The following is an 11,158-nucleotide window of genomic DNA, read 5'->3' on the forward strand; positions in this document are numbered from 1 at the left end:
TAATAGTAAACCATTATTATCGAGAAAACTATCAGTTGGATAAAATATAATAAGAATAATTATTCTTTAATGGGTCGATGATAAACTGTATGATTCATACAAGATAATAGAATTGGACACATAAACTGTATTATTTATGTTAATATAATTATAAGTCCACATTCATTGCATTTTAGTTGTATAAACCTAAATAATCATCTAGTTATTACATATGAAATGTTTCAAATACCACGTTTACGTGTTTTAACATAAATTGTAATCCTTAGGTATGAAAATTGGACGTTTTATAAATGTTTATCTACTAAATAATTTGTAAACATTCAATTTGATGAAATTCGTCGACATTTTAACTTTCAATGATTATATAAAAAAAACATGTCATTGGTGTACAGTTATTCGTTTTGGAATTACAAGAAAACAAGATAAATTCATATTTTTATCATTATTACGCATGTTGTCGAGAATAAAACTCAAAATGATTATAAAAAAAAAAAAAAAAGCACACACACATCATTGTAAAATCAATACATCCATCAGAATCTAAAATATTTTAAAACTATGATTGTGTTAGTCACATTCTAGTGGAAATTATATTTTCTCCTATTTACCCAATCTGAATGATACGAAATTCTAAAAATTAATAAAATCACGATTATATCTACAAAATAGAGACATTGACTTGGTTTATAATTTTATAATATTTTTCCTAAATTATCTTTTTGTATAGAGAATCTTAAGGTGGATTAGACATTGAGAACTATATCCCAGCGATTTTCAAACTAGTATTTGTATACACTTTTATACATAGATTACCTATTGATGAATTAATTCTCGGTTTCGGTCTCTGAAATTTTTTTCCCAAAACTGTGCTTGGCGTTCGAAGCCATCCGTCTATTCGTTGTAATTTGTGACATTTTTTTTTGTCTCTGTGATGTGCAGTTTTTTTGTTAAATTTTTAATGGTAAAATAACAGAATACAAATTATGAAGAATTGTTTCGTCTGTATATTAAATGTTGCATTTTATAGCTAAAGGTTAGATTTCACTTACGAAGAAAATGTTGAACATTCTCAGGTACCATAATGCTGCTGATAAAATGTATTCTCTTGCGTGTCACGAATCTCAAATGGAGATATCTGTGTTAATCGATGTAAAGTTTAATAGAGAAAAAAAATGTTTCATTAATAGCTTACATAATATATTTATTTATAGCAAGACGATACAGTGATTATGTGGGTGACGATAATTATATATTTTGCTGTGGCACACGTACGTGTTAAAATATTTGAAATACAAAATATAAAGTAATCGAAATGTTCGTGTCTACAACTTTTTACACTTTCATTAAAATATGTCCTATGGTTTATTTCTTTTAATTTTTGTTTGGTTCCAAACTGCTGTTGTCATCTAACTTTTTCCGTCGGCGTCAGACCGTTCCTTAGAATTTGCATGTTCTCTTGGCACCTATCATTTCGCATCTGGACATATTGTTTAAGGGGATGTGGTTTAGGTTTGAGCGATGATGATGGTGGAATTTTGTTTGAAGACATTCTGTATACTGAAATAATAAAAAGAACCCTTTAGTAAATACACTGATGCGTACGGAACTCAATCAATCTGAAAACCATGTCATACAAACAAGTATATTCCATGAATTGAAATCGTAAACATAATACAAATAAAGCATCGTCAAATTAGTTATGATATATTGATTGTAACACGTACCAGTCCCTTTAGTAATAATCGGGAGATTGGACACGCTGTGCGGGTTCCGTATTGAATAAGGGGATTAGGCAGGTAAAAATAATCAACCAATATGTCGCTATCACGAGCTTAATATTTTACATGAATTTAAATAATTATACAAAAAAATAAACATATACGAAAAAAAACTCACGACACCGTGATAATGCACATAATATGATATGACCGGGACCTGGAGACTTGAGTAGGTGACAATGGAATAACCCGCGTGATGAGGACAATGACGACGATGTTGAAGGTACGATATTTAAGACGGCGAAAACACACAGACTTAACGGTCGGATTTAGGACGGCGAAACCGCGCGCACTAACCGACGTAATTATGAGAAACAGCGGAAAACCACACAACAAGGCGGAATATGTACGGTATAGTGAAAACCACACAAAAGGGCGGAATATGCACGGCCGTTAGATGGCGAAATTGCTACGTAGCGACCACGACTCAGTAGCATACACAACAACTTCGGGCGTCGTCCGTTTACTGTCGTTGTGTGTATTATAATTGCTCGTCGTTGACCTTTGTGCTAGGCGGATAACAACCCCACCACATATATAGCTGTTATACACATGACTGGGCCGACTCACTATGGTGTATTTTTGCAACATAACTCCCCCTTGGAAGACGTGGTGTGTCTTCCAGTGTGCGCTGATGACGGTAGTGAAGATGGCTGACAGTTGATCGTAGATTTGGCGGTCCCAGTCATACATAGTATTGGTACATGCAGGTGTCAAAATGCAATTTTGTAAAGTAACAAATATATAACATTGAATTATTCATACTTAACTGAAACATACCTTACACAATTTACATAGAAAATTACAATTCATTGACTATTACTATACGTTATATTATACTTTATATTACCACTCGTTAAGCAACACATGGTATGATAGTTGTTGGTACCTAGCGAGCAAGTATTATTCTCTTTTTTTTTTTTGTTTTCCGCTATCTGTTGCTATAAAGATTAACAGGAAGGATCGTCAGAGACGGGTAATACGGCTAATTTTACTACTGGACGCTTGACTATTCCATCCGCTGTTTGGATCGTGGCCACTCGGACTATGCCGTCGGTACCGGGATGGACTTCTTTTACACGTCCCAAAGGCCAATACGTTGGTGCCTTATGAGGCATATTTATTGTTACAATGTCCCCAACTATAACATTTGGTTGTTGTCGCGTCCATTTTGTACGTCGCTGTAGTGAAGACAAATATTCCAACGACCACCGATTCCAAAATGATTGGGTGCATTGCCGGATCAATTCCCACCGAGTTAATCGATTTATCGGTATTGATGTAAAATCGCGGGATGGTAACGCTACTAACGGTTGTCCTATTAGAAAATCGCCCGGTGTCAGTGGTCGTAAATCATTTGGGTCGGACGATAAAACGGTCAGAGGTCTGGAATTAAGAATGGCCTCGATTTGCGTGGATAGTGTAGACATTTCTTCGAATGTAAACGTTTGGACACCGATAACCCGCTTTAAGTGGTATTTAGCAGATTTGACTGCCGCCTCCCAAATACCACCAAAGTGAGGAGCAGCGGGCGGGTTGAAGTGCCATTTACACGGCAACAGTGTAGTTTGTCGACTGGCTGCGGCCGTTAATATTTCGTGTAGTTTTCGGTTGGTGCCTTGGAAATTGGTCCCGCAGTCCGAATAAATATTCGATGGAATACCCCGACGAGAAATGAAACGATTGAAAGAAGCCATGAAAGCATCTGTAGATAGATCTGATACAATTTCTAGGTGTACGGATTTAATAACAGTACATACAAATACCGCAAGATAACATTTTACCGATTTAGCATTTTTACGACGAGATTCTTTTACTTGGAATGGACCAGCGAAATCGACACCGACGTTACTGAACGGACGGCACGGGCGGACACGGAACAACGGTAACTCGGCCATAATTGGTTGTGGCGCAGTGGCTCGATGTCGAGCACACACGACGCATTTGAATATGATATGGCGTATAGCGGATCGGCTGGATAAAATCCAATACTTTTGAGCAATCAGTGACGACACTAATTGCGGACCCGCGTGAAGATACGTGAGATGAAAATGCCGAATTAAAATATCAGTTAACGCGCATTTCTTCGGCAATAATACTGGGTATTGTTGATGGACGTTAATTTCGGCATTCCGCAATCTACCACCCACTCGAATGACTCCCTCGGTATCGACGAAGGGTACCAATTGGGCAATGGATCTAGGCACAATAGGTTTCTTTTTCGACTGCATAAGCTTAACTAAACCTTTAAAATAAATACTTTGTGTTGAGCGAATAGCGCACGTTAACGATTCATCAAGTTCAGTATTTGTTATTGTCCCTGTACGCGTTGGCAACCTCTTTAAACGCAGCCTTATGAACCGCCGGACATAAGAGATTGTTTTTTGTAATCGAACTAATGATGGAAATGGAATGGATCGTAAAACTTCCGCACAATTACTCGCCCACTTTTTTAACACAAATCCACCGTGAGCTAATAATTTTTTAAGTTGCGATTGGACGAAGACTAATTCTGAAATAGACTCGGCGCCAGTGATAACATCATCGACATAGGTTTTAGTAGACAATATATTTTTTGCATCGGGATATTGTTGTCCATTGTCTACCTCAAGTTGATGTAACACGCGAATAGCCTGGTAGGGCGATACTGACACACCGTATGTCACGGTACACAATTCATATTCACATAACGACTTCGATGGTGAATCACGCCATAATATATGTTGGTATTGACGATCGCGCTGTGAAATCAAAATCTGCCGATACATTTTACATATATCGGCTGTGAACATATACGGGTGTAGGCGACTGTGAAGTAATAATTCAGCAATATCCGTCTGCAATTTAGGTCCGGTGTATAGTAAGGCATTGAGTGACAATTGGGAAGTAGAGTGCGCGGACGCGTCGAAAACCACTCTTAACTTTAATTGGTCACCGGTATACTTCACCACAGCATGATGTGGTATGAAGTACGTACCTTTACTTGTAGCGGGTTTCATATGCCCCAACTCTTCATATTCAACCATAAACTTCCGATATTCGTCATATAGGTTAGCATCACGTTGAAGTTTTCGTTCCAAATTGTAAAAACGCGATAGCGCCATGTGATACGAATCTCCCAATTCCGCGGGGTTCACCCGAAATGGAAAAGAAACGACATACTGACCATTTTCTTCACGTGTCGTCGTACGCGAGAATATTTCTTCGCAAATATCGTCGTCGGTAAACGGTACAGCAGGGGGAGACGGTTCTTCAATACTCCAAAAACTTTGCATCAATTGGTCAATTGACGGTTCAGTCGTTAACATAAGTGATGTAAGTTTTGATGTATCGTTGGACACGGACGTACCCGATAAAATCCATCCTATCAGTGTTTCATACACTGACGGTATGCCGTCCGTATGAATAACTCCGCCACCGTCCTTTAGGATCATGCTGTGTATATCAGCACCTAATAAAAAGTCGATGGGACCTGGTACATCAAACTGTGGATCAGCGAAACGGATATCGTTATAAATCAATCGAATAGACGAGTTTAATTTTACGGTGGGCATAGCCCCGGTAATTTTTGACATTATTACGGGTTCACACGAGATGAGGGGAGTATTGGAAAGCTCCGGTTTTATGGTACAAGCAGTCATACCCTTTGTTTCACGTACGGGTGTATGTGACAATCCCACAATAGTATGTTTACATTGTCTACGTGGTAAGCCTAATCTGGTGACACATGCGTTCGTAATGACCGATATTTGTGACCCCGAATCGATTAATACACGAATAGGTGACCACATACCCAAGCTATTACGTATATGAACAATTGCTGTGCCAAGAACAACGGTACTGGAGGTATACGTTGCACCTGAAAAGGTGACATCCGCATTCGATGAGTTCCCGGGCGAAGTGTTTTCAGCACACTGGGACACTGTACTATCATGACTCGATTCAATTGATTTGGGTTTTACTAATGACTTATCGAGATGAAGTAGCGTATGATGCTTTTGAGCACAATGGCGGCACGTGTGTTTTGATTGACATGTGGATGTTTTGTGATGAGCACTCAAACAGTTCATGCAGAGACGACGTGACTGTGCTACTTTGAATCGCTGTTGGACTGGTAGAGAACTAAATTTAGAACATTGAAATAAGAAATGAGAATCTTTACACATGGTACAAGATGTTTGTTGTCCTTGGTCGGGAATGTTGGACGTGAACAATGAAGACTTATGATGTAATTTTTTACTTGATTCCGTTTGTTTGGGTAAAAATGTCGATGTAGAATTTTGTAATATTTTGCATCGATTGTGGACAAACTTTAATAAAATATCAATAGTCGGAGTCTCATTAGTATGTTGCTCCGCTTCAAACAAACGTTTTGACTGCGCGTCTAGACACCGAGATGCTATGTAAAATAAAAGGAAACCAGCCAAATCGTCCACGCCTAGTGCCTTTATAGCAGAAATGTTCTGTTGGAAAGTGTCTAAGAACCGTTTTAAACCTGATACTGACTCACTGGTGAGCGGACAAAAGGCAAACATAGCGTCTAGATGATAATTAACTAATAATCGTTTGTTGTCAAAACGAGTATGCAATGCCTCCCACGCGACAATATAATTGACCTCCGTGAAGGGTATCGAACGTACAACAGGTAATGCTTGACCTGATAAAGATGATAATAGATAATGAAATCTTTCTATGTCGGATAAATCATCGTTGTTATGAACTAAAGACGTAAACGTGTCACGGTAAGAACACCATTGCTGAAGATCACCATTGAATTGTGGCAATAGAATTTTCGGTAATTGAACATTGCTACGTGTGCTGCGTGACGAAATATTTTGAACACTTCGATCAGCATCTAAGTGATGGTCAGCAGCAACAGCTTGCACCCTATAAAAACTGTCCAATATAATTGCTTCAATAGGCGCATGTGACTTGACAAATTCTTCCTCGCGCGATAGGATAATTAATTGATCAAGAATATCGTCCTGATCGGCATGGAAATTGGTTAATAGGCTGTCGAGGTCACGAAATCGGACCCGAAAAAGCGTCTTTTGATCGGAATCAGATTCAATATTCTCACTTAATTGTATGAGTGTTCTAAACTGTTCAACAGTGCAATCTCTTTTACAATGCTACGCTTTAGAGAGCGTTCAGCACGCTCGATATCATTCACAGACGGCGGCATTGTAGGTATAGGTATTATCCAACGTAATGGGTGTAATCGTAGAAGACCAGAAGCGGTTCAGTTACAATACAATAATATGTATGATTATTAATCGATTAGCAGATATCAATTAGTAGTAAGATTAATTACGGACAAATTCATTCGGTGGCATACACGATATGACCCTTCTAGTTAGCAGGTAACAAATTAATTTTATCAAGGCAAGACTATATTTTATCCGCGGTTGATATATGTTATATAATATAGTTAAGAGATTATTGGCGCATAATGATATTCTAACGACGTTCAGGAATTGTGACTGTATGACCAATTATGTGAACTTTGTTCTGTTCGTGCAGATAGCAGATATCGTATAATCACATTTAGCCGTAATTACCCACAATGCGATTTACAATAAAAATATACTAATACAAATAATTCAAAATTGCAATTATACTATTATATAATATACTCAAACCCAAATTGGTCACTGGTTCTAATACCCTTAATTCATCCGGCTCGAAGGACCATGTAACACGTACCAGTCCCTTTAGTAATAATCGGGAGATTGGACACGCTGTGCGGGTTCCGTATTGAATAAGGGGATTAGGCAGGTAAAAATAATCAACCAATATGTCGCTATCACGAGCTTAATATTTTACATGAATTTAAATAATTATACAAAAAAATAAACATATACGAAAAAAAACTCACGACACCGTGATAATGCACATAATATGATATGACCGGGACCTGGAGACTTGAGTTGGTGACAATGGAATAACCCGCGTGATGAGGACAATGACGACGATGTTGAAGGTACGATATTTAAGACGGCGAAAACACACAGACTTAACGGTCGGATTTAGGACGGCGAAACCGCGCGCACTAACCGACGTAATTATGAGAAACAGCGGAAAACCACACAACAAGGCGGAATATGTACGGTATAGTGAAAACCACACAAAAGGGCGGAATATGCACGGCCGTTAGATGGCGAAATTGCTACGTAGCGACCACGACTCAGTAGCATACACAACAACTTCGGGCGTCGTCCGTTTACTGTCGTTGTGTGTATTATAATTGCTCGTCGTTGACCTTTGTGCTAGGCGGATAACAACCCCACCACATATATAGCTGTTATACACATGACTGGGCCGACTCACTATGGTGTATTTTTGCAACATAACTCCCCCTTGGAAGACGTGGTGTGTCTTCCAGTGTGCGCTGATGACGGTAGTGAAGATGGCTGACAGTTGATCGTAGATTTGGCGGTCCCAGTCATACATAGTATTGGTACATGCAGGTGTCAAAATGCAATTTTGTAAAGTAACAAATATATAACATTGAATTATTCATACTTAACTGAAACATACCTTACACAATTTACATAGAAAATTACAATTCATTGACTATTACTATACGTTATATTATACTTTATATTACCACTCGTTAAGCAACACATGGTATGATAGTTGTTGGTACCTAGCGAGCAAGTATTATTCTCTTTTTTTTTTTTGTTTTCCGCTATCTGTTGCTATAAAGATTAACAGGAAGGATCGTCAGAGACGGGTAATACGGCTAATTTTACTACTGGACGCTTGACTATTCCATCCGCTGTTTGGATCGTGGCCACTCGGACTATGCCGTCGGTACCGGGATGGACTTCTTTTACACGTCCCAAAGGCCAATACGTTGGTGCCTTATGAGGCATATTTATTGTTACAATGTCCCCAACTATAACATTTGGTTGTTGTCGCGTCCATTTTGTACGTCGCTGTAGTGAAGACAAATATTCCAACGACCACCGATTCCAAAATGATTGGGTGCATTGCCGGATCAATTCCCACCGAGTTAATCGATTTATCGGTATTGATGTAAAATCGCGGGATGGTAACGCTACTAACGGTTGTCCTATTAGAAAATCGCCCGGTGTCAGTGGTCGTAAATCATTTGGGTCGGACGATAAAACGGTCAGAGGTCTGGAATTAAGAATGGCCTCGATTTGCGTGGATAGTGTAGACATTTCTTCGAATGTAAACGTTTGGACACCGATAACCCGCTTTAAGTGGTATTTAGCAGATTTGACTGCCGCCTCCCAAATACCACCAAAGTGAGGAGCAGCGGGCGGGTTGAAGTGCCATTTACACGGCAACAGTGTAGTTTGTCGACTGGCTGCGGCCGTTAATATTTCGTGTAGTTTTCGGTTGGTGCCTTGGAAATTGGTCCCGCAGTCCGAATAAATATTCGATGGAATACCCCGACGAGAAATGAAACGATTGAAAGAAGCCATGAAAGCATCTGTAGATAGATCTGATACAATTTCTAGGTGTACGGATTTAATAACAGTACATACAAATACCGCAAGATAACATTTTACCGATTTAGCATTTTTTACGACGAGATTCTTTTACTTGGAATGGACCAGCGAAATCGACACCGACGTTACTGAACGGACGGCACGGGCGGACACGGAACAACGGTAACTCGGCCATAATTGGTTGTGGCGCAGTGGCTCGATGTCGAGCACACACGACGCATTTGAATATGATATGGCGTATAGCGGATCGGCTGGATAAAATCCAATACTTTTGAGCAATCAGTGACGACACTAATTGCGGACCCGCGTGAAGATACGTGAGATGAAAAATGCCGAATTAAAATATCAGTTAACGCGCATTTCTTCGGCAATAATACTGGGTATTGTTGATGGACGTTAATTTCGGCATTCCGCAATCTACCACCCACTCGAATGACTCCCTCGGTATCGACGAAGGGTACCAATTGGGCAATGGATCTAGGCACAATAGGTTTCTTTTTCGACTGCATAAGCTTAACTAAACCTTTAAAATAAATACTTTGTGTTGAGCGAATAGCGCACGTTAACGATTCATCAAGTTCAGTATTTGTTATTGTCCCTGTACGCGTTGGCAACCTCTTTAAACGCAGCCTTATGAACCGCCGGACATAAGAGATTGTTTTTTGTAATCGAACTAATGATGGAAATGGAATGGATCGTAAAACTTCCGCACAATTACTCGCCCACTTTTTTAACACAAATCCACCGTGAGCTAATAATTTTTTAAGTTGCGATTGGACGAAGACTAATTCTGAAATAGACTCGGCGCCAGTGATAACATCATCGACATAGGTTTTAGTAGACAATATATTTTTTGCATCGGGATATTGTTGTCCATTGTCTACCTCAAGTTGATGTAACACGCGAATAGCCTGGTAGGGCGATACTGACACACCGTATGTCACGGTACACAATTCATATTCACATAACGACTTCGATGGTGAATCACGCCATAATATATGTTGGTATTGACGATCGCGCTGTGAAATCAAAATCTGCCGATACATTTTACATATATCGGCTGTGAACATATACGGGTGTAGGCGACTGTGAAGTAATAATTCAGCAATATCCGTCTGCAATTTAGGTCCGGTGTATAGTAAGGCATTGAGTGACAATTGGGAAGTAGAGTGCGCGGACGCGTCGAAAACCACTCTTAACTTTAATTGGTCACCGGTATACTTCACCACAGCATGATGTGGTATGAAGTACGTACCTTTACTTGTAGCGGGTTTCATATGCCCCAACTCTTCATATTCAACCATAAACTTCCGATATTCGTCATATAGGTTAGCATCACGTTGAAGTTTTCGTTCCAAATTGTAAAAACGCGATAGCGCCATGTGATACGAATCTCCCAATTCCGCGGGGTTCACCCGAAATGGAAAAGAAACGACATACTGACCATTTTCTTCACGTGTCGTCGTACGCGAGAATATTTCTTCGCAAATATCGTCGTCGGTAAACGGTACAGCAGGGGGAGACGGTTCTTCAATACTCCAAAAACTTTGCATCAATTGGTCAATTGACGGTTCAGTCGTTAACATAAGTGATGTAAGTTTTGATGTATCGTTGGACACGGACGTACCCGATAAAATCCATCCTATCAGTGTTTCATACACTGACGGTATGCCGTCCGTATGAATAACTCCGCCACCGTCCTTTAGGATCATGCTGTGTATATCAGCACCTAATAAAAAGTCGATGGGACCTGGTACATCAAACTGTGGGATCAGCGAAACGGATATCGTTATAAATCAATCGAATAGACGAGTTTAATTTTACGGTGGGCATAGCCCCGGTAATTTTTGACATTATTACGGGTTCACACGAGATGAGGGGAGTATTGGAAAGCTC

Source organism: Metopolophium dirhodum, chromosome 1 (assembly GCF_019925205.1).
Source record: "Metopolophium dirhodum isolate CAU chromosome 1, ASM1992520v1, whole genome shotgun sequence".
In the NCBI taxonomy this organism is placed as follows: domain Eukaryota; kingdom Metazoa; phylum Arthropoda; class Insecta; order Hemiptera; family Aphididae; genus Metopolophium; species Metopolophium dirhodum.